Genomic DNA, 24,293 nt, shown 5'->3' with positions numbered 1-24,293 from the left:
AATAAGCAAAAGCTTCCCAAACACAGTCTGTGAATAAAAAAGAGCCCAGAAGGCAGCAGCAGTCTATTCACCACAAAGAAATGTGTCCAATGAACATTAACGCCCTGAGAAAATTAAATACTGAGGATTTTTTTTTGGCACATACTAGAAAGCTAAACATATTTCCTTAACTGCAAATAGCTATTAAACACAACAGATTATACAAATAGATAAAAAAGCAACATTTCATAACTAGGTATATCTTTGCTCTCATAAATGTTCCAGTGAAATTAAAGAGCCTTCCTTGCTGGAGCAACAGGGTTTTAAGGCACCTGTGATACATTTAACCACTTCAGCTGCTTGACAGTGCTGTGCTGTGGGAAAGGCACCTTCCCCTGCTCATGTTGTTCACGTGCAATATGTTGCTGTAAAATGCTGAACTGTGAAGTTTCAGAGGAGTATTGCACAAATGAAACACTGACACTGCAGAAGCAGCATATATGTTTGACTGCTGACAAAAATCATCTTGAAATCAGAATCAAGCCCATGAACATTAGCAGGAAGTATAACTTAGATAGGCATTAACTTATATTTGAAGGAGAACTAATTATAGCAATATATAACACCAGGATCAGACCTTACATTTACTAATATTGTTTGATTTACAGCTGACATGTTTCATCCAGATAGGGTCTCAACCTGAGTGGGAAGAATTCCAGAGGTACTATGTCTCAGGCTGTCCTTGACCTTCTGTCAGTTCTGAAGACCTACGCTAGGAACTAAGGATTCCTTATGTTGTAATCATCTGCACTACAACCAAGGCTGGCTGGCATCCTATTGCACCAAAGTGTCAGTGCTAGTTAACTCAAGGGTTATCAGGATTTAATGTTATTACTCCAGATAGCCAACTGCATCTTTGAGAACTCACCCTTCAAAAGCTGCTTGATTGTGCTTTGTGGGCAAAAGTATGGTCCTCTGAAACCAGAAATAAAAGTTATGACCCAAACAAGATGCAGGTACAAAGATAGAAGCCCTAGCAGTCAAGCCACCAGTGAGTAAAAGCCCCTGAATTTTGCACAGAATTTTTGAACACTTGAACAACATTCAATTCCAATTTTAGTACCTATTGTTGTACAAGTCTTCAGACCCCTGGTCTTCCTTTATACAGGAGCAACAATGATGGCAATGTATCTTTGAGCACAAAATGTGAATCTTGAGCAATTAAAAAAGTTAACAGACTTATATTCAGAGGGCTACAAATCAGTTTCAGATTCTGGGAGGAGACATAGGGATGAAGACCAAACTTCTGTACATTCATCACTCCACAGGTTTCAATGGCAGTCAGGATCTACTCATCTTCTATTTCCTATTTTAGTTTCAGCAATGAACAATAATTCTATTGGTTAAAATAGCTCTCATCTCATAAGCTGTCATTGCTTAAGAAAAGAGTTGCACAGTTGACAGCAGATTTTCCTCTATTCTGTTGTTCTGCTTTTGTTTCTGAAGAGGCAGAGAAGATGCTGATTTGGACTGCAGAGATCCCTTTCTTTTCCCTGGAGATACTGATATGGATTTTAGCACACTATTGATTTGTTTCTGAAGATATCACAGAATCACAGAATTTTCTAGGTTGGAAGAGACCTCAAGATCATCAAGTCCAACCTCTGACCTAGTGCTAACAGTCCCCACTAAACCATATCCCTAAGCTCTACATCTAAACGTCTTTTGAAGACTTCCAGGGATGGTGACTCCACCACTTCCCTGGGCAGCCTGTTCCAGTGCCTCACAACCCTTTCAGTGAAGAAGTTCTTCCTAACATCTAACCTAAAACTCCCCTGGCTCAACTTAAGCCCATTCCCCCTCGTCCTGTCACCAGGCACGTGGGAGAACAGGCCAACCCCCACCTCGCTACAGCCTCCCTTGAGGTACCCATAGAGAGCGATAAGGTCGCCCCTGAGCCTCCTCTTCTCCAGGCTGAACAAGCCCAGCTCCCTCAGCTGCTCCTCGTAGGACTTGTTCTCCAGGCCCCTCACCAGCTTCGTCGCCCTTCTCTGAACCCACTCAAGCATCTCCATGTCCTTCTTGTAGCGAGGGGCCCAAATATGGACCAATGTGAGTTGCAGCTTCCCAATATCATAAAAAAAAAAAAAAAAAAAAAAAAAAAAACATACCCCCCTACTCTTAGCAGGCAATTTTGATCACATAAGTTCAGTCCATTGTATTTTCAGGCATGCTTTAGAAATAGAAAACACCATGAGTCAGTGGAAGAGACAATGCTCCACAGTGCTCTGTCGTTTAACCAGTTTAAACCATTGCATGGAGCTCGTACATTCTAATCGTTCATTTGGAAGCTCATTCTATTCTTAATTTCCCTTCAAGTACAAGTGGCTAATGCTCTATGGATGTTCAGCTGTCTCTGCTGGGAGGAGGCCTTTGCTCTTTAACCAAGACAAGTGCAGGTTTGAAACAAGAAATCTACTTTGCCATTGTGATGGCTCTGGGATGTCTTTTGTGACCAGGACAACAAAGATGCATGTAGAGTATTAAGTGTGGATGCTCACATTTCAAAGCGTAAATAAATGAAAACACAGAGAGAATGTGTCCCGATTTAAGAAATGGGACTCTATAAGAAAAAAAAAAAAAAAAAAACAAAACAAAACTATCTGAGACTTCACTGAGTTTCCAGGTATCATGTTGCACTGGACATACCTGATGAATAAAGCTAATGCACTGCAAGGTGCAGAGGTTTCTAAGGAACCTTGTGAACAGAAAGCCACACTCAGCTTGTTCCTATCAGGCAACAGAAGTGAACAATGAAGAAAGGCAACAAAAAACAATGGTTACTATATATTTGGAGCTTTTAAATATTTGCATTTCAATAATTAAAAAATTTGGAGCATCATGTTGAAAACCAGTATCTCAAAGTAATTAATATTTTCAAATTGAGATTCTCAGCATTCTGTTACAATCAGTGCCTTACCTTCACTGACCCGACTTTTATGTTGTTTGTTTCTTTAAAGAAAGAAAATTCCACCCAAAATCATGGGCTAAAAATTCATGTAATTAGGATGACGCTTATATGACTGCTCTGCTGTTCTGCACTTTTACTGCTTCCTTTTCCCATCTCAGGTATTTAGGCAGTAAGCTGTTTGTGATTGCCTCCTGCTCTGCTTACCTAGGGCACAGCATAACCCAAGTTAACAATAAATCATGGAGTTTGCTTCTCAACATTTCAGATTGTATTTGACCTACATTTCATCAATCCATGTTCACATCAGAAAATGCTTTGCAAAAATGGACACCACACCAAATTATGCTGTATTGAATGTTACAGGGAAATGACCTTCAAATGCAGGTAGAAAAATGGATTAATTGCTCTTCAAATACCAAGGAACAGTGGAAATTCAAACCAAAATTCAATCTATTCTTGAAGTGCTTCATGTTTGATCCTGTCTACAAATTAAAATAAATTGGGATACATAGAATCAGGTTTTTGGCTTCTGTTAATCTATTACAGTCTGCTTGAGTGGGGAAGAGAGAGACAGTAAGTGCTAACAAGGTCAGTTGGGTTTTACAGTCTAGCTTCATGCTTCACTTGCATCCATTTCCAGAAATGTCTGCATCCTTCTGGCTGTCTTAAATGCCTTCCAAATCCCTGTTGCTTTTCATGTCTGCTTAATTACTAAGACTAGAGCTGCAGTCACTGAGATGGAAGACCAAAAGTCAATACAATCACACTTTAAGATCAGAGTAAGAAATTAAAATTATGTGAAACTAATTGAGCCTTGACCTCTTCACCACAAAAACCACTCTGTTGTAGGCTTTGCAACTCTCACGTGAATTTTCTCCCTTGAAGATACAATGTTCTACACATCAAACCACTAAATTATGTGACAATAATCCAAAATAATGTGTTAATAATAGAGATTGTTTTCCATCAGCATCCATCAGTAGAAAGGGTTAATGATCTTAAAAAAAAGTAGTTAGTCACCACAGATAATAGAAATAGTCAAACTGGTAGTGTACTGTGTGTTGGTGTAGCAGATGGAATTGTTGGACAGAGTTTCATTGACAGAATAAACTGATGAGTCTGTTTTATATATAAAGAAAATCAAATTGTGTCTAGTGTGATTCATAACAGTAACAAAATACATTGGATTTGCTTTCATTTCCATCAGAAAACAGGAGAGCATATTGCGGATGAATTTGTGTGGTTGAAAAGTCCTGAAAAACCATCTTGTTCTCAAATATTCAGAAATTATCTGTCTGTCATAAAGAATACATAATCTCAAACTGCGGCAGCATTATAGACGGGGGTGGAAAAGTGCATGCTCCTGAAAAGAGAAACAACATATTCATTTGAAAGAGACACTGAATGAGAAAGCAAGCATTCAATATTAGCAGACCCAGCCATGAGAGAATTTCCACTGCTCAGAAATCTGGGAAGCAAAGTACCACAGCCTTCACTTCTGCTCCCCAGCCTTGATACAGAGACGGCAACAAAGCCCACTGACTTTGACATTCAACCTTCCTAATTCTCATGTTTAAAGATCCCTGAGGAGGTCTTGGAAGGTCTCCCTTCTTACTCACACTAAGAAAGGTTCATTGTAATTCTACAATTGCAAACCTGTAGAGAGCTGCAAAGTTATGTACGCAGAGCTGACACTCAGACTGGGTGTTATAACAGCCTTGTGTAGCAAATGGTTATTTCTGAAATGTATCCATGCTCATCAAGAAGATGGTACGAAAAATTTTAACACTCATAATATTTAAGGTAACTTCTGTGTTTTGCAAGTGCAAAGCACCATAGGGGAAAAAAAAAAAAAAAAAAAAAAAAAAAGTATTATTCCCTAAGACTAACTGATTCTGCTGTGTTTGTATGTGTTCTTTCAAAACAGAAAGAAAACTTCATAATTCAAATCATGATTTGAGATACACATGTTGCACAAATCTGAATGCAGAACACTGAAAGTCTCCACTGTATGTCTATGGTCAGGGAGACATATTTTCAAGATAGCTTAAAAAAAAACCAAAACAAAACAAAAAAAAAAAAACTTGGTCTTGGTTCCTGCAGACTCCATGTTACAATATGGCTGCCTGTTCTGGCAAAGGAGAAGGATTTAAATGGGATCGTCACGCTGCAATAGTGAGGCCTCGATCTGCCTTTGCTTTGGGCAGGGTGAGGATGTCAGCCCTGCCCTGTAATAACCTCCTAGACAAACAAACCATCAAAACACAAACAAACAAACAAATTCTGCCCAGACCATGCGCACATGGAATTCATATTCAGAAGAGTACTTTAAAATCAGATCAGTGTAATGCCAGCAAAGTCACTGGAATTAATGTGAAAACCAGTGCTGGTGACAGCAGCCAGACTGACGCTGGCTGACTGCAGCTCTCTGCACTGACAGTAGTGACACTGCAGGATTTCCTTCCAGATCTGAAGATAAGGCTGCTGAATATAAAGAGTAAGATTTCCCTGCAAACAACAAACATCTTCACAGGTTCATGAGGCAAATGCAAATTACAGCAACAGCTGTAATATGGGAGAAGACTTCTCCCTCCCCTTTGCACCCTTTCTCAGTGTCATTTTACTGCATGGACCCACAGGACATACAGGACCATGCTCAAAGTAGACTGGGCATGCAGTACACCAAAAGACCACTGTGTACATTCTAGATCTGCTTTGCATGTGCTATAGACCCTCCTGTATGTGGAATAGGATCATACCAAGCTCATGCCATTCTCATGCTTTAAACCATCTTTATGCTCGATTCCACCCCTGCCATGCCCAGGACTTATTTTTTTCTATAAAAAGCCCAGGACTGCAGCTGACCCAGGAACAGACCTCTGGCAGGAGATGGATTTCTGCTTTTGAATTCTCTCCCACTTCTTCCTCTTTCACCTTGTAACAAGCAGAATAACCCAGTGAAAAATCCCTACACTCAAAGCAACTCTTGGTCAGGGAGTAGGAACTTCTGCTCTCACTGCTGATTCAGGAGATATCCCAGACAGCTTCAGCCAGGACATAAGTCTGCCCTTGGAAAGCAGAGCCAAGCCCTAGCCCATAAAAGTAACTGTACTGTGCTTTACAGTCACTTTCAGTGGAGATTAGGGCTTAACTTTTTATTCCAAAATTACCTATTAACCTGTGCAAATACAAATGCAGCATCAGGATTTTATCTTCAGATATTAACAGTCCCTTTTGTTTCTTTCTGCTTTTTCATCCTACACTGTAAATCTGCCAGTTTAATTAGCTCTCCCATTTCTCCTGTGCATTTTTCTCCTGTGGTTTCAGGGTGGGCTGTTATTTTAGGAAATAGGAAGCTTCATATGCCACCTCTGCATTAGACAGCACATCCCACATTATAGCTATTGCCCACATTTTACATACACAGACACAAGCAATAGTTCTGGAACCCTTCAAGAAGTTATTTCAGTAAATGCCTATTTCTGAGCATGTAAGTAGTAATGCAGTGGGACCACTCACATATTTAACTGTCTTTCTGCACAAATTTTAGTTTTATTGTTTTCCTGTTTTAAAAATTAAAAAATCATGTTATCTTTGATTCTGAAAAATACCGTTCCCAAAAAAAGATAACATTTCAATGTGTGACAAAGACTCTAAAATCCTGAGCAATTATCTTAATGTTAACAGCTAGGATTTCAATGCAGTTTTCTTTATTTGAATCCAATTAATACATGTATGCCTGTGTAAAGATAAACATTAATATCTAAGTGATGATGCCATCAGAAATACGCTCATACTATATTAGTCAAGCATATAAAGCACAAATGGGGGTACCCCAGTGTAGACCACAGTGGAACTGGACTGACTTTGAGGAAGAAGGCCAAATCTTTGAATTTCTAATTATTTTCAATTGCCTTCCAAGCAATTGAGCCCAACTCAATACAATCACCCTAAGCAATGGGAGAGATTTCTAATTGGAGAACCAAACAATTAATGCTGCTGTTGTGAAAAGGTAAGTGGTGTATATGGGTATCCCTTTCATGTGTGCTATCAAGCAATAGCAGACTCAACTGACTAGCAAGCTGATGTGTCAACTGCATCTCTGTGCAAACCATAAACAAGTGGTTATACTGCTATTACTATTTGTTTTCAGAGGATGCTTATACATAAGGGTGACTTACAAATAACAGGAATGAAAACACCAGCAAATTCTAAGCAGTTTATACACACACACAGGCTGAGCAGATCTTGAGCAGATCTGCTTCACAGTTAGTGCCTAGCTGAATTTGTCTATTTAGAAAGAAAGAAAGAAAAAAAAAAAAAAGAAAAAAAAAAAAAAACCTGTTAGTCATTGATAGGTTCAGTTAAGGCTGCAGAATGGCATTTAATGAAATAGATTTCTAAAAGATAATCTCATGAGTTTAACTCAAGGAAGTAAAACACATAAAAACTGGATGCACACAATACCCAATACATTAAGCCTCTGTATTAGTCTACGTACTAAAGTAGTTCGAAAATGATGATTGCTGCTGCAAGCCTTTTTCAGATCAATGCTCTTTACTTGGAAAGTCTTTGACTATAAATGCACAAAATCAAAGTGAAGGTTTTGTTTCCTTAAGAACTGGATGGGGAAGGAAGTTGTACCAAACAATACTTCTACATAATTTGAACAGAGCAAAATGATTCCTAGCAGAGGAGGCAGTTGTGAGGAACAAGCACCACATAAACTGTATCATAAATCCATGATTCAATTAGTTAGATGCAATTACCCAAAGAACTTCAAAATAATATTAAAGTAGATACTAAAATATAATGTAGCACTTGGAAATCTGAGTTGAACAGAATTTGTTCAGAAGTAACAACCTTTGAGCTGTACAGATGAGTGGTAAAATTAAAAAATGGATCACATGGATGTTTTCTGTAAGTAATATAAAATAGTTTCTAAATCCTAGAATTTTAAAAGCAATTTTACAACTCCAAATAGAAAAGAAAACTTATTTCCAATGACCAATTCTACCATGAGGGGTTGGTTAGGTAATCCCTTCAGGAATATTTACATGTATTTTGTGTATATGTTTTTCTCCCTTTCCACAGAGATACGTGATGTACAGCAAGAGTTTCCTGAATTCGTCAGAGGACAGTGCTGATAGTCAGGAACCCAGGAGTTTACACCAAATGGAGCAACTTGCCCAGACCCAGGAGCTTTTTTGAGTGTAATTAATTTACGATGTTTCATTTTTGTTCAGGTGACGTGGAAGAAACACACAGATAGCATAGCAGCTCTTTGGCCTTCTGGGAGTGCAGCCAACAAAGCAAACAGATAACTGATATTTGTTACATTTGCTTTCTTTCAGAGATTTTTTTAACCCTTTTACCTCAACTCCTTAAAATCATCTTCATGTACACAAATAGACCACACCTACAGTCCTACCAACAGTCCCTCTCTCCCTCTGCTTACTGCATAACCAGCTGCAATCCAGATGCCATGTGACTGCATCAGCGTGATGCTGAGTCCGGAGCAATAAATCCTGCCCTCCCAAGAGCAGACATGCAGCTGTCTGTACCATGCAGGAGCGTCCTTGATGTCTCAGGACTAGCTCTTCAGTAAGCCAAGGACACCGAGGGACCCAGCATGTGTCAGCACAGACAGGCTTGCCAGGGAAGGCAGCTAACACCAAATGCAGGGTTAACATCTTACAGGCAGTGTCTTACACAGCAATACTGTGTCCCATCAGCTGCAGACATTCTGGACAATGACACCCGTGGGTGCACAGCCTGAACACTCCTGCTAGCCCCTGTGCACCCAAGATGAAACACAACATAGACATCACATGAGGTGGAACAGGAGAGACTGCTGCTTTGCTAACTCATCTGAGATTTGTCTGAGCACAGGACCTGGCAATTCAGCCTCCTGCTTACCCTAGGTCTTCTTGTATGGCATGGGTGGGTCCTGTCTGGACTTACAGTTCTTTGTATCCTTTATGCAAAGAAGTTTATTTAACTTACAAAGTCCAGACCTTCTATAATTATCCTTAAAAGTGCCAGTTCTGTATACATTAAGTCTAGGAATATTAATGGCATCACAGGCTGAACTTGAGTGTGTTTGAACACTTTGGTTAATTCGAATACTTGCGCTCTCTCTGCTCTGGTCTCACAGATACGTGGGACTCATCATGGCCACATATTGTTCACTCCAGTACAACTTGCCCTCCAATTCCACAAGCTTAACTTCAATGGTTAGGCTTATTTCTTTAACGTTAACCTTCACATGCAGTATACTTATTTTTCTCTTACTGATTAGAGAGAGAACTGACCTGACTAGCTCTCTGCCTTCCTTTTGCACATTCTCAGTCTCTCTCAATGCCCCGTCCCTTTCTACCAGTTTGCATTAGTGCTATTCCAGAAAATCCATAATGCTTCTCGACTTTGACGAGACTCTAACATTAATCTGTGTGTGATCTACTACAAATGCATTGCATCAGTTAAACATTTCATTGCCTTGTTAGCAGACATCACATAATCTCACTTATTGTATCAGAATAGTGTAAAACGTTATCAGCCCAGCTAATCTAAGACCTTGTACTACTGCTGTGTAATGTTACATCTAATAAACATACAGCTGCCTTACCCTGAAGCTTGCAGTTATGTAGTTTTTGAGAGCTGCTTTAGTATGACAATAATGAGTTTAGAAAGATGTTTTTAACTATTCCCCAAAGAGGTTTGACCTGCCAAGATCAAATAAAACTCTGTCAAAATATAGATTAAGCATGCTTTTTAGGTTTAAATCTTTTTCCACCAGTGACCTTGCAATCTGTAAGCCAGAAAGCTATATGAAGACCATACACTTAAATATTCCCAATAGGAAACTGAAGCAAAATATGCATAAACTGACTGAGGCCTACTGCAGTCTCACGGTCCTGAAATGAGTATTTCTCTCAGAAGTCAAATCACTAAGCAATGGTATAATGGTAATTCTACTTTTTAGTTACAGCTGTGCTTCATTGCCTGTATAATTGTACAACATAAAAAGGAAGGAAGCAGGGGAGGCATTAAAGTCTCTGAATGTTTTTGATGGGGTCTCTTTCTGGCCCAAGCGTGGGAGGTGAGAAAACATCAGAACTTCGGCTGCAGTAAGGGTAGCTAATGACACTCAACTGGATGTAAAATGTCTTTTAGGGGGAGGATGGAAATACAGCCAGGGCAAACTGTTTTATGGACAGATGGGCAAAAATTTATTGGAAAAAATCCATGGCAGCAGAGTCATGATTTAAAAATAGTTCTAGTGGGATTTTTAGTTTTCATTTTAGTTTTAGTTCTTCTTCATCCAGAGTTTGTTACTGCAGCAAGATCATTGGGAATTCTGACAGAAGCGTGGAGGAAAGTAACAGGAGTTTTTTTGTGCCTTTCCAAAGCCTGCTGAGGTGACCGGGAGTTTTCTTCTGGACTCCTGAATATGCTGTGAGTCCCCAGTTAGAACTGGGTCCTTTCCCTCAGAAGTAATTGCACATCAGCTGTATCTTAGACATCAACACTGACCTGCTGGACAGCAAATGACTGCCTCTGCTTCTAGCTGCTTCAGCAGCATCAAAAAGGTTTTCAAAGTTTCTCTGAGATTCCTTTCTCCTGTTTTTGTATGAAGGACAATTAATTTTTTATTTTTTTTTTTTTGCTTGGGTGTGCTTACTCCTGCCATTTTTATTTTTTGCACACCTATGTTATTATAGGCTAAGTAACTTATGATTATTGTTGCTGTTATTATTGATTCAAGTCATTTATAATACAGAATGGTTCTTTATCTTGCATAGGGAAATTACACTTATTTGGCCATGATATGTGTCTAAAAATGTCCATATCAAACTGCCTCTCAGGTCTCCCCTAAGATTCATTTACCCAGATTCATTTACCAATTCCAGCTGAATTTAGCAGAAAGAACAGCATTTGCCATTGAGAGGGAGAGGGAGAGATGAAGGTGGGAGAGGATGCTGAGGACATTGTACTGCAGAGGAGAAGCTGAGGGTTTGTGGTGCTCATAGAAGGGAGGGACCACGCCTGCGGGTGTTAAAGGAGGAGGGAAAATGGGGAACTGTGCAAAGCTGGGGGTACGCTGATAATGTACAAAAGCCGACATAAAGAAAGACAGAGGTACGGCAGTGGATGATCTGGGGCAGGGAGAAGGAACCAGAGATCTTGCAGGAGGGCCAGCATTATACAGACAACAGATCATGAATTCATAGGAATCCTCAGTTCCTCTGTTCAGAGAACAACTTGTTATGAACACTCCTAATAGCATATTTGGTGTAAAACTGCTTACATTGGCACCACACCAGAATTGTGGTTTTGCTGGTATTCTCTGAATCCAAGGGTAGGCTGACCTTCTATTTCCCATCTTTTTCTTTGTATATATTCAGATGTACCAACACGCCAGTTTATGGGAAAAAGTTGGTCTTTTCAGTAAAACCAGAAATTTTAGCATAAAGGTTAGAAATGGCTTCAAAACAAACTCCTAATAATTTCTTTTCAGCTAGTGATACCCTTTCTCCATCTCTCTGGGCATAGAAACATCTTTCTCTAATTGTTAAACCAGCATTGAGTTTTTTATCTCAGTATTTTTTAGAAGTTGCAATTTTGTAAGCTAAATTCAAAGTTTGATTTGAAAATGGTTGCTCTTGTCAATACTGAGAAGGAGTTGGGTGGGACAGCTTCTGTTCTCAGCTCTGCCAATGATCCCTCATGGGATCTAGCCATTGAAATTTCATGCTTTCTCAGTTTAACCCGTCTGTAAAATGAATGCAATAAGCAACCTCATGAATTTGTTGGGAAGCCTCTTTAAATGTCTGACAAGTATGTTGATGTCATCCCATGGTTGCTTGCACATGCAGACTAAGTGCTTTTTAATTCCTATTTTCCTTTCAGTCAAATCTTGTTGTTGTTGTTGTTTTTTTTGTTTTGGTTTGGTTTGTTTTTTTTTGCCTTACTCTTTGCTGCAGCCTTGTCAGAAAATGCTCTGAATTCATGTGGAATCTGTTGAATTTGTGCTTGATCAGGGACCAGAAATGGGTTAGTATTTTAAAATGCAGATACCATATTGCGTGTTTTCCAAAGATGTATCTCTCCTTCTCAATTAACTTTTTCTGGCATTTTACCAGATTTTAGTACTGTAAAATTTAAAGAATCTGGAATCTACATTGTACATGTGTAGAAGGTTCATTTAATTAAATGGAAAATATGCTGCATTGACTCTTTTAAAAACTACATGAAAACCAGTCTTACAGTAGATTGAAAACAGGTTCATGTTCCATGCGGAATATTTCAGAGATTATATCCTCAACCCTTTCCTGTGCAACTTCAACTCCATATTAGCTACTGCAATTGACCCATCTTTATTAAATTAGATTTGAAATAATGACCATATCCTAAGAACAAGTTAGCTGAACATACTGTAATTCCACATCTTGATACCAAGCACAAGACTAATTTTCTTGACATACTAAACACAAAATCTATCTCTGGATAATGCTAAATCTGCAACAAACAGAGAAATCCAAGAAAATATGAAGTTAATGCTGACATTTTCTCCCTAGTACTTTTCAATACATCATGCTCCTAGGAAATGTTTCTTTGATTTCAATGAAAAGCATATTTCCAGGTGTCTGGGTGAACAAAGACCTAAAACAGGCAGTAAGAACAATTCCTTAATTCTTTCTGTGCAAGCTGGGCTACAGGTTACAGCCATGAGTCTTATCAAAGGACAGAGTCTTTGCCTGCTCAGAGCACAGCTGATATGGATTAGATTAGAAGACTGTGATTTAAAGTATTAATAAAGTGGTGGGAAACACAGGCCCTTTCCTCCAGATCTGGGAGTTCTAATCCCCTTGGAAGCAAGGCATAAAATATAATCTACATGATGGTATTTCTTATTAGTTCTTTGCACAAAATGCTGCCTTTAATGAACCCTATCGTTAGTCTCAAAAGTTAATACAATATTAAAGTAATGACTTAGTATGTATATACCAGTCACCTTTCATAAAATGCTATACAATTTCCAATTTTATTAGTTCTGCTTGGTTGAATATTGAGGCAAATGGAACAAGAACATGAGACACCAAGAAAGAAAATGCCCTATGACATCCTTTGAGTACCATCTCCTTCAGTAGCAAGACGTCAGTGTCTACTTCAGTTTGCACAGATTGTCAGCCAGCATGATTTGCTTCTTCACATTTCTAAATCTCTACACTTACACCAATAGCACATCTCACACACATTCTAAGTACAAGCCAAACAACCTGTTTTTCTACTTCAGATCATAGTGTGTTCTACATGTTCTACCAGAACTTCAAATAGTGTTTGGGTGTAGGTAAACTAGTGTGCCACAACCATGACAGCTCTTACTTAGGTTTTTATCCTATATTTAAATTTGGAGAGTGTTTTGGAGCAGAGAGAAGGTTTCTTCTGCTATGCACTCTGGATCTTGATGCTGAATATCACCAAACCCTACCTGGATATCCTACAAGAAATTTCTCAGAACCCTTAGGACACGCTGCAAAACAATATTTTCAAAATCATTCTTGAAAGATCTTGAAGAGATGCACATGTACATGCAAAATTTAGGTTTTCAATGCTCTAATAAGCACTTTCTTTTTGCTCAAGAAGAGGGCCATGTTCTTGCTGTTGTACTCTCTCTGGGCACAAACCACACCAACTATCATATCTGAGTGTAGAAGAGATGCATGTCTGCACTGTTCTGTATATTATCAACCCTGAAACAACTCTCAGGTAAATCTATTTTTGCTGCTGGCTATACACACAGCTGCATAGATAATGACTGTACTGTGCAGCTCAGTTCCTGCCTCAGATTTAAAGCATGGTATAGGATTTCACATGAGGTGGTCTTTGAATTTCAAAGAAGAAAGCATTCTGTAAGCACACTTTACCATTCACAAAATGGCACGCTTGATGCCAGAACCACCCTCATTTTTTAGAAGCTTGAAGATGCCAAATAAAGTACTAAAGAACCAGCAGGTGAATGAACCAAATTCAAGGCCACATGAAGGACAAATTGGAGCAGATATATGAAGACAATTTCCAAGAAAATTATTTAACCATTAGGCTATTGGACATCTGAAGGAACGCTGTCTCCCCTGTTGAAGCTGTTGTGACACTGGAGCGAATGAGAACTGTGTGAATAACTGATTTGGAATGGTTTGCTGAACCAAAAGACCACCAGACTAAAGCTAGATAATCACCTATTTTTGCATAGATAATTAAATATTCACTGGAGAAGAAGCTTGAACATTACCCTCCTTTATTTCAGACAGATCTCTGCTGACTGAGCTATTTGCCAGAAGTGCAAATGTACCACAAGCTCCTTCCCCTCCTCCTGTTCCAGCTGTACTTTATGTGAGAAAGGCCCGGCCACCCACCTACTTGCAGGAAAGGATTCATAGCTGTGAATGCCAAGAAAAAAAGAGAGGCACCTTCCTTCTGACTTAGCTGCCTAAGCCTCTTTGAGACATAATAGGATGAAAGGCTTCCTATATCGTCAGCTTCTCCACTCAGTTCCTTGCTTAGTGTCCTAGGTTAATGTTCTTGTCCTTTCCTTGCACTCTGGGCAGACATCTCTAGCTGCCTACATCAGCACTGTAAACTCTGCTCCCTGGGGCAATGCCTCAGGGATGGACACCACAATATCAAGGCAAGAAGATTAATACTGCCCTCAGAGGCTCTTCAGCAGTGCAAACTTCTGAACTCGTCCTATGTGGATAATGAAGACTCTAGCATATGAATAAGAAAATTTTTGACATCTTCATGACATGAAAGCTAGATTTGTAAAATTGAATAAAAGTAACATGTGGCTTTAATGCTCCATTTAGGCTAAGCATTTTTATAGGACAATATTTTATTTACCAAAAGGTCACTGAGATAAAAGAAAAACTATCCACTCATAACATTATTTTGTAACATTTGTATCTAAACCACCCCAGGATAATTAAATTCCTATTGAAAAAAAAAAAAAAGAAAAAAAAATCAACTAACAAATCAAGACAACCTTTTCTTTAGACATCATCTTCTTCCCATGACAGCCAAATTCTCTGACCTATGTTATTGGACCTGTTGTACAGCTTACAAACCTTAGTCCAAACTAAAAAGGTGTGTGTGATACCAAAATAAAAATCAGGCTGATGACAAGTGATGTCCATGTTGCTGTTGTTTTTAATTAAAAATATAAGTAATTGTCCAGAATTAATTGTAACAGGTGTTCCAAGCAGAAAATGTGTTTATTATTGATTGATTATTTTCTGGTTTAATCTGGCAGGCAGCTAAGCTCTACACTGCAGTTCACTCTCTTCCCCCAGATCAGCCAGATGCTGTGATGCACAGTGCAACTGCTCACCACCCGCTGACTGATGCTCAAACCCTCCCCAAGCAGCAACTCCCCTTCAATTTCATTATTCAACACAATGCCAAATGATGTGGGACAAACCTCTGCCCAGTTTGGGTCACCTGCCCTGGCTATGTCCCCTCTCAACTCCTGGTGCACCCCCAGTCTCCTCACTGGCAGGGCAGCACCAGAAGATGAAATGTTCTTGGATCTGTGTGAGCACTGCTCTGCAACAACTAACACATCAGCATTATTCTCATTCTAAATCCAAAACACGGCACCATAAGAGATACTAGGAAGAAAATTAACTCTAACCAAGCTGAAACCAAGACATGCTTTTTTTTTTTTTTTTTTTTTTTTTTTTGCCTTGATTCATGAAAAATGCATATTCATAACACATTATGGCATTTGCTATCCATCATTTTTATTGCACATTTTTTCACACACGTTCAGCAGATCAGGTACTGTACAATCTGCAATTGTTGCTTCTATGCCCACTTTTAAAAGTCAGTTGGATATCAGGAAGCTACTGCAGTCTCTGGGCCACCCACAGACCCACAGTCAGCCTAGAGAATGCCTGTAGCCTGCCTATTTGAGGGTACACACCATGCAACTCAATCACGAGATCTGGCATTTTCCAGAGGACATTTTCAGTTGTACAGAGTGTGGTCTAGGTCTGATCTTGAAAATGTCCACGGCTACCCTGAAAAATCTAACTTGAAATCTAACTTAGCAGAAAGATAACCTTAGCCATGAAAACATGCTGGCATGATGGTTTCACAAGAACAAAAGGCACGCAGATGCCTATACACTCACAGTGACATGTTGTTGCTGAAGGGATCCAGTGCAGATGTATGCAGGAGTCTTTACCTTCACCAGAACACAGCATCAGAACCACTGTGTACAGCGACAGTGCTTTTGAGTAGATCAAGGTGAATAATGGATTTAGGAGAGCTAGGTAAAAGAAAAAAATAATAATAATAAAAGAAAAAAAAATATCAGCCTAAGACAAAGCCTTCAACTTTTGTCCAACAAAGCAAGGAAATATGTCTTTTGGGTGATACAGAGCTCTTCATTGCCAAAGGGAGGGAAAGCTAATCTTTGGGTTTTTTTCAGTAGCAGTCAATCCACGAACATTCTTGAATGGAACATGTCTGACTGCTGAATTTTTTTTTCCTCAGAGATATCAAGCTGTAAAATTTTAACACTTTCCTAAAATATTGCCTTTCCTATATAAAACAAATAGCTGAATTCTAGATGAACTTGTAAATAATATTCAGGCAACTGAAATGTATGAATTTGACAAAGTAATACCATTGATAATGGGCCTGTTCCATGCACTAAACCAGAGGATCCTAAAGGTTATAAGAACATCCCAAAAGGCATTCGGTTCCATAGATACTCAGGCCTTTACAGTAGCAGCCTGAGCCCTACATCCTAGTGGACAAACTATGTTCCACAGTAACCAAAGTCTTCAGTGATGAAAAGATGCAGATCCCTCTCTAGTATATGTGGCAAATACTCATGTGGTGAACTGGAAAACCAAACAAAGGCTTGATTGGACAGGGGGAATCGTGACTTTCCAAAGTTATTATAGCCAAGTTCAACCAACATTTTTATATTTTTATCACTTTTTGCTAAAATGTTGTGATCATATTACCATCATGCTTAATGTTTTTATTTTCCTAAAGGGTACAAAAACTCTAATTTTCTAGCAAAAATACTGTTTTCAAATGAGAAGAGATATAAAATGAGACCTTATCCGTTATTCATGAGAGACAGATGTTATTTTTGGCTACACTGTTTAATGAATACCATATTATGCTCTTTTTAACCTTACACCAGAAATAACATACTTCTAGCATTCATGAACTTCAAGCCATTATCAGTAAAAGCTTCTATTAACATCCAGAACTTTTCTCAGTTCTCACTGCAAAAGCTTTAAGCTGTCAGCTACAGTCCCTATTATAGAAAGATTTTTTTTTTCACCTATGAAAAGATGTTAATGCAAAAGATATAATCCTTGGCAGTCAGCTAGCTGAGGTTGAAAACAGTCTGCAATATTTTTCTGTTGTATTTATAATACTGGATTTACACACTTGATGTCTTGCTGTATTTTTTGTAGTGCAGGAGTGTTTTGTTTTCTAACCTTTAAAAAAAAAAAAAGAAAAGAAAAGAAAAAAAAAGAAAAAAAAAAAAAAGCACTGCACCTTTTAATAAATACTATCTTGTTTCTGCTTATTTTCACTGATCTGGAGAAATGCCTGCCAGTAAGTATCAGCTGAAACTAATTACCATCAGTACAAAATCTCCGGGCTGAACTGGGATGCTAACAAAAATGCAACAAGAAAATGAATAAAATGTTATTTGGGAAGCAGAGATCAGTTTTGCCAGCCAGTGACTACAATGAAAAATAAGAGCCTGCATACAAACAGTTATTAACATTTCATTTTTGTACAGATAACTTTCTTTACAGAGTAAAGGCTGTGGCTGATTCAAACTGCTTGATTTAAGACAACTACAAAAGATTGTGTGGTGCCTGCATGGCAACTGCGTCAGTGCGTGCAATGGGATTTTTTTTCATGGAATCTAATATGATGGCTTGAAACAAATGAGGCTGTTCTAAGGAAGACCCTTAAAATCTAAAGCCTTATGCATATGTCTCAGTTTCCTACATAAGGAATAGTTTCCAAAGATAAAGAGACAACCTGAGGTTTAACCCTAGCCAGAGCATGAAGTACAAATGAACAAAGCTCAGGAGCTGGCACATGAGGAAAATAAGTAGGATACCTTTACAGCCTACCTCAAGCTGTATAAATGGCTTCCCTTCAAAGTTTTTAGTAGGAGTGTCCAAATTACTGCCTGTGTCCTTATGGACCCAGGGAGCCATTCTAGCATTGACAGGTCTTGAACACTTCTTTCCTTCTGACACAGCAACCTGCTGCTCTGACCTTTACACAGGAACTCACCAACCAGAGCGTGGAAGTCAAAAGCTGATCTGACAGCTTTACTAGGGAAGTATCAAGTTGATAAGAGACCACTAAGGAACAGGATAAAACGAAAACAACAAACTTATGAGCAAACCCTGTCTCATATTGCACAATTGGGCTGAGGGAAAACAGAGCAGCACTTTCATGGCAGCAGGCAAAAAGACAAATTTCTGGCACTCCAGTTCACCTCATGATTACCCTGGCCACTGCAACAGTCAGCAGCTCACAAAGCAAAATGATCAGAGCAAACCACATGTCATTGCTTTTCCCACAGAAGCTGACATATTCTTTGATGAGATAACAGAAAAGAGCTCAACAACACACTTCTTCCTAAGGCAAATGGAGCCTCGAGCTGTGAGGAGCACACCCCGTGACAAGAGCCATAGCAGGCCACACACGATAAATTCTGCAAACAGTAGGAAGAACCTCAGTTTATGCAGGCAGCATGTGAGCAGGATGTACTACATCTTGCCTGTGCTGGTCTTAGTGCTTGGCATCTTAATGCCCAGACATCTTCATGCTCTTTCCTTTTATTTCTTTTTCTGAAAAAAATAATGGTCATAATTACTCAAGCGAAAAGTCCTTCCATGTCTGTATCTTGTCTCTGACAGTAGCCTGGCAATCTAGCAAAATAAATGATAGCAGTAATACCAGTAATTATTTGCACTTTACATATTGTCATTGTGAAAAGGTAGTCAAATGTGAAGTCTTATTTACGCTTAGGGAGTCCACATACTTAGCATCAATGATTAGCAAGAGAACATATCCCTGAATGCATAAGTGAAACCCAGAAAGAGAAAGTAATATATCACTGGCAGTAACAAGCAGAGCTCACTGGTCAAAGCCATAGTAAAGTGATTCTAATGCAGCTGAACAGAAGACAATTTATGGTGTTTAGACTACACCAGTGCTGGCACTGACAAATACTCTGAGCAGGCCAAAAAAACACTCAAAACTTTTGGGTAAATTTAAATATGTCTGCACATGCACATGAATGACTCAATGCTTTATTGTAATTCCTTCCTTTCCTTTTTTTATTTTTTTTTTTTTAAAGTATTTCATACGTAGTATAATTCACCCTCCTGACTACTGACCTGGAAATTTAAATAATAAAATGCCTCAAACTGCTTTGAAGTTATAGATGTCAATGAAAAGTGCTCATAAAATGCCTTTGACTTTTTATTGTTGTTTGTACTCTTTTATCTCAAAAATAATCAAATTGCCTTTTTCAGATGTCTTCAGACCTCCTTGTATTTCCTGCACTCAACTGTTGATGGCCAGGTTTTATCCAAAAAAAAAAAACTTTTACAGTTCCATTAAAATTTAAAAGAAAGTCAGAAATATAGGGTTAGGGTATGCTCATAGAGAAAGGTTTTAATGTTGTAAAAGGGAAAACCAGCACATTTCTGTGGAATAATACTGCCAAGAAAGAGTAGGATACTGAACAGAGAACAGCAGTATTATTCCTTCACAATGCAGATTTACATCAGACAAGCATTTGTTCCCCACTTTTTCTTTTCCCTATTGAATATTTTCCTTCTATCCAAGTGTTCCGAATGTTTGAGGGAAAAATGTGAGATGTAGGAGCCAAAACACTGTTTAGAGAGCCAGCAGTTCCTTAAACCATTTCATCACGCTGTCTCCACTTGGGAGACTTGGGACAAAATTCTTCCCTGGTTGACTGAGCTGATGTAAGGATTAATCTATCAGTTTTAAGTATTTTCAAAAGGACAAGTTTCACACAGATTACGATCATGCACAAATCCAGTTCCTGGGCCTGTAGTTTTTATTCATGGGGTCGAATTATATAAATAGCCTAATAAGGGGTCCTATACAGCCTTAGATGATTGCATATCAGCCATTCCTGCAGTGTGATGGCAACATTTTGCTGTAAAGCATTGGGATCCCTGTTTCATGGAGACCAGGCTGCAATGGGTTGGAAAATAGCAAATAGGACAGAGAGATTCTCAAAATAGTTAAGCATTTAACTCTCAGTGATTTCAGGAAAATAAAGGTTAAGTCTACACAGTGCAACAGAGAGTGAGGTAGAGGTCTCTAAACTAGAACCAGATTTGCCAGCATATAGCCATAGAATGGGGCAAAGCTGTGAAGAAATGATACCTTGGGTCCTCAAACCAGACAACCTCCTCAGCTTGGCATGAGCCTTGCACTAATTAGACAGGCTGTGAAGCTCATAGCTGCAAAGTTCTGCTTCTGATCAGCCATGTTGCTTCTGACTGCAAAACTTCCTTAATCATTGGTTATTTCCCTCCACTGTCTTAGGCACCCAAAAGATTGCACAAATATTTCCCAGCACCTCTAAGCAGTGCCCAGTTTTTAACCCAGGATCAGTTCCAGAGCCTTCACAAATGCCACTCCTTGTGGACTTATGCCACTCACAAAGCCACGTTTTGCTGAAACAAAATAACTGAGGACATACAAACCTTCATTATGACAGAGGCACAAAGGAGAGGTAAGCGTAGAAGATGCCAGATGAAAAGGAGAAAGCTATTTTCAAGTCAGTTTTAGGATCTGGCAGGGGTTATGGACTGTGTAACTTATCCACCTGCATCTTCAGAGAAATATTTTTTTAAGCCCAGAAGCTGTTTTTGATGGATGGACAGTTATTCTAGCTGGAAATGCTTCCCACAACAACAATTTCATACCCTCCCTTGGCAGCTGCCTTCCTTGTTCCACCCCTCTAACATACCCTCCCTGCTGAATTTACATTTTCATTCCTTTTCCGTCTGTAACTAGTTCTGCCATCCTCCTGGTCGAGCATGAACAATGGTGCTGTTCCTCCTTGTAAGACTGTTTAGATGTGAGACAGTCAGGTCCTGTGTTCCCATCAGTCACCTCTGCATTACATATTCTCACTTCTTTCCACATAGGTCTTCATTTCCAAAATATCTATCATATTAGCTGCTCTCCTCTGATCTCTCTCCAGCTTGTCTGTGTCTTTTTTAAAATATGTTGCCCAGAACTGAACACAGTACTACAAATCATGTGTTGACTGCAGCAAACTAAGAACACTTGACTCACATATAATACCCTTGGTAGTAAAATGAAATACAATAGTAGGTATTTTTCTCATTAGTGCTGCATTGTTTACCAACTCATACTCAAATCACCATCAACTATAATCCCTAGATACTTCTCCATGTCTTATATATATGGCCTAAAAGATTTCCCACAATCTATATTTATTCTTTCTTATGTGAAACATGCTATGTTTGCATTTCAAACTTTACTTGATTGACTTCAGTCCTTTTCTACAGTTATCACCCAGTATTTTTAAGCCCTATTCTCCAAAACATGTTTGGCTCTTCTTAGATTATACTTTAATGATAAGTTAATGAAAGTTCTGAGTAGCACTGAATACCCCTTCAGTATGGGCTCTTCATACACCAGAATACCTTGAAAATAAACAAAAAAGAATTACCAATTATATTGGTTTAAATTAACCTGAACTGGAAAAGACTAGTCTTACTACAGCAACTACGCCTCCATCACATTTCTGAGCTTTTCAGAGGAAAACTTCACCCAAGTAAAAAAAAAAAAATATATATATATATATATACAATGGGCACTGCATTTCCTTCACTCATTAAAATAACCACCAAACACATCATTTAGCTTGTCATGAGTCATTTGTAATAGACCCACATTACCTTCTCTTCATTGTCTTATTTTCCTCTGTTAAGATTTCCCTCTGGTCTCTGTAAGTGCAGTATTTAAGGACATCAGTTGGTGAGAAATAACATCTCTGAGACTTTCTTCTTCTGTCCAAGCCAACAAAAAGTGATATAATTAACCCAATGCTGTGTTCCATCTGTTGATCTCTTTCAGCACCTGAGCTGGCATGTGCAAAGTTACCTGCATATCTCTAAACCGTACTCCAGTCTGGAACACATGCAAAGAAGTTCTTGTTATCCTCAAGTACAGATGCAGTACACAGAGTAAAGCAGATTTCTTGCAATCATTGATGGGTAACTGAACATCCCATAACAGTAGGGGAAAAAAAGGCATCCCCCTTTACACACCAATATCCTGTGTGGGAAAAATAAGACTACAATTAAACACACCTCCAGCTCCTCTCTCCTCCCATCACGACCACCACCAAGTTAAAAGTCTCCAGAAAATGGAAAACTTTTGGAAAGCATTTATAGTTTTTCATTCTGTATCTGCCAGCAGAGGGGTCCATAAAAAGGCAAACTTCAGAGAGCAGCGGTTTCTGAAGCACTTGTTGTGTTCATTGATTTTCATTTTTTTTTCTGACAGAGAAGGATAACCATGAAACTGTGCTTAAGAAATATGAACAGTGCTGCATTACATATAAAAATGAAACATGTGAGAGAGGACCTTTAAAACAGAGTATAGAAATAAAGCCAACGTGTAGAAGACTTTGAGGCTGATGTAAACCTGAAGAACTATAAGAAGAAATATAGAGAAAAATGAAGAGGAGAAAGTATAGCAGGCTGAGTCTGTAACACAAACCACATTATCACTGGGATCAAAGTCAAAAACTCTAGGAGAGAGATAATTGAAACATTTGACATATAACCCTTAACATAGAAGTTATGATCTGCCATATGAAGGAAACCATCCACTCCGGATGGAAGAGAACAAGATTTATAGATGATGGACACGGCTATTATACAATAGACATGACACCAGACCCCAAACTCAACCTCTGATGTGATTCCTTCTTTCCTGTTGCCAACTCTCTCCTGCATACACATCTTGACTGCCATCTCCTTCACATCTTGTTTTCCTTTGCTATGTCTCCTTTTTTAGCCATCTGTGAAAAGTCTGACTTAGATAGCCCACAGTGTGTCTTATGTAGCATTGATGTGATTCAGCATCTTCAGAGGCAGCTAAAAGCAATATTCAGTGAACAAGCTGACGCTAGTAAGTTTGCCAAGTTTTGAAGTAACTCTGTGTTTCTCTGAGAGTCAGAAACTCAATCTGTGTTTGCTATTTCCACAGCTCTTTTCTGCATCTTTGGACTGCTTATCTTGCTCTGCTTTCAGGGAAACAGTATCAGACTTTAACAGAAACAACTTCAAGTCCCATTGCAGAAACCATATCTTTTTCCCAAAAAGAAAAGATAATAACTATTGCTGCTACCATCTGAAAGACTACTGAACAACAGATGTACATACACAAACTAAACCTTCCACACTTCAAGGGAAAAAGAATAAGAATACCATTGAAAGAAAGTTTTCTTTTGCTTTGTAAATGATCTAGCTACCTTCATTTTCCTCTTTTAGCTTTATTGAAGTCGAAAAGATTTTCAGAGGCTCTCAGCAAACTGAAATGTCTGTACGCAAAGACTTCAGAACACAATGCAGTGCCACAGCAACTGCTTGGGCATCTCCCTGTTTGTTGGTTCCCTCAGAATTAATACAACATAGGATACTGCAAAGATTAATTGAACAAGTTACTAACAAGTTTAATTATTCATCTGGGCTTAACTATTTGCAATAGTCTTCTACTGCACTTCTTCAGATGTTGTTATTAAACTTCAGATTGGAGAGTATGTGCTGTACTTGGGTGGCAAAATAATCCTGGTGGTAAAATTTAAAACCAAAATTTTCAGATGACCTAGAGCCAAAACCATCTATGATGGACTAAGGAACTCTAAGAGTGGGTTGGAAAACTCTAATGGGAGTGCTCCTGAGCAGTCTCACTTCATGACAGCAGTGTACAGCTCCAGATTCACAGGCTGGACACTCTGCTCAGGGATAGTATTCTCCTGTCTTCACGGACTTTGAGCACCTCTGCAACAAAATACAGAATTGACATTGATTCACACTGATATGGCCAGCAGTGAAGCATAGCACCAGCCAGTTATGCAAGCTTATTCACAAATGCAAAGAATGGTTGAGTTGGAAGGGACCTTAAAGATCTAGAGCAACCCCTCCTCCCATTAGATCACAGAATCACGGAATGGCTGAGGTTGGAAGTGACC

The 24,293-nt window shown here is 38.9% G+C and overlaps 1 long non-coding RNA gene across 1 annotated transcript in view; it reads right to left on the bottom strand.

Annotated features, from left to right (window-relative positions):
• Nucleotides 1-21,098: 21,098 nt before the first annotated feature.
• LOC311427573 overlaps nucleotides 21,099-24,293 on the bottom strand; it is a 38,325-nt gene continuing 35,130 nt past the window's right edge. The window contains exons 2-4 of the long non-coding RNA XR_014687433.1: nucleotides 22,196-22,369; nucleotides 21,991-22,101; nucleotides 21,099-21,735 (exon numbers count right to left, since the gene is read on the bottom strand). This is a non-coding gene — a long non-coding RNA (uncharacterized lncRNA). The remainder of the gene's footprint in view (nucleotides 21,736-21,990; nucleotides 22,102-22,195; nucleotides 22,370-24,293) is intronic.

This window comes from Aythya ferina (assembly GCF_964211825.1).
Source record: "Aythya ferina genome assembly, chromosome: Z".
Taxonomy (NCBI): Eukaryota; Metazoa; Chordata; class Aves; order Anseriformes; family Anatidae; genus Aythya; species Aythya ferina.
The sequence above is the reverse complement of the archived record's forward strand: the minus strand, read 5'-3'. Positions and strand labels throughout refer to the sequence as shown.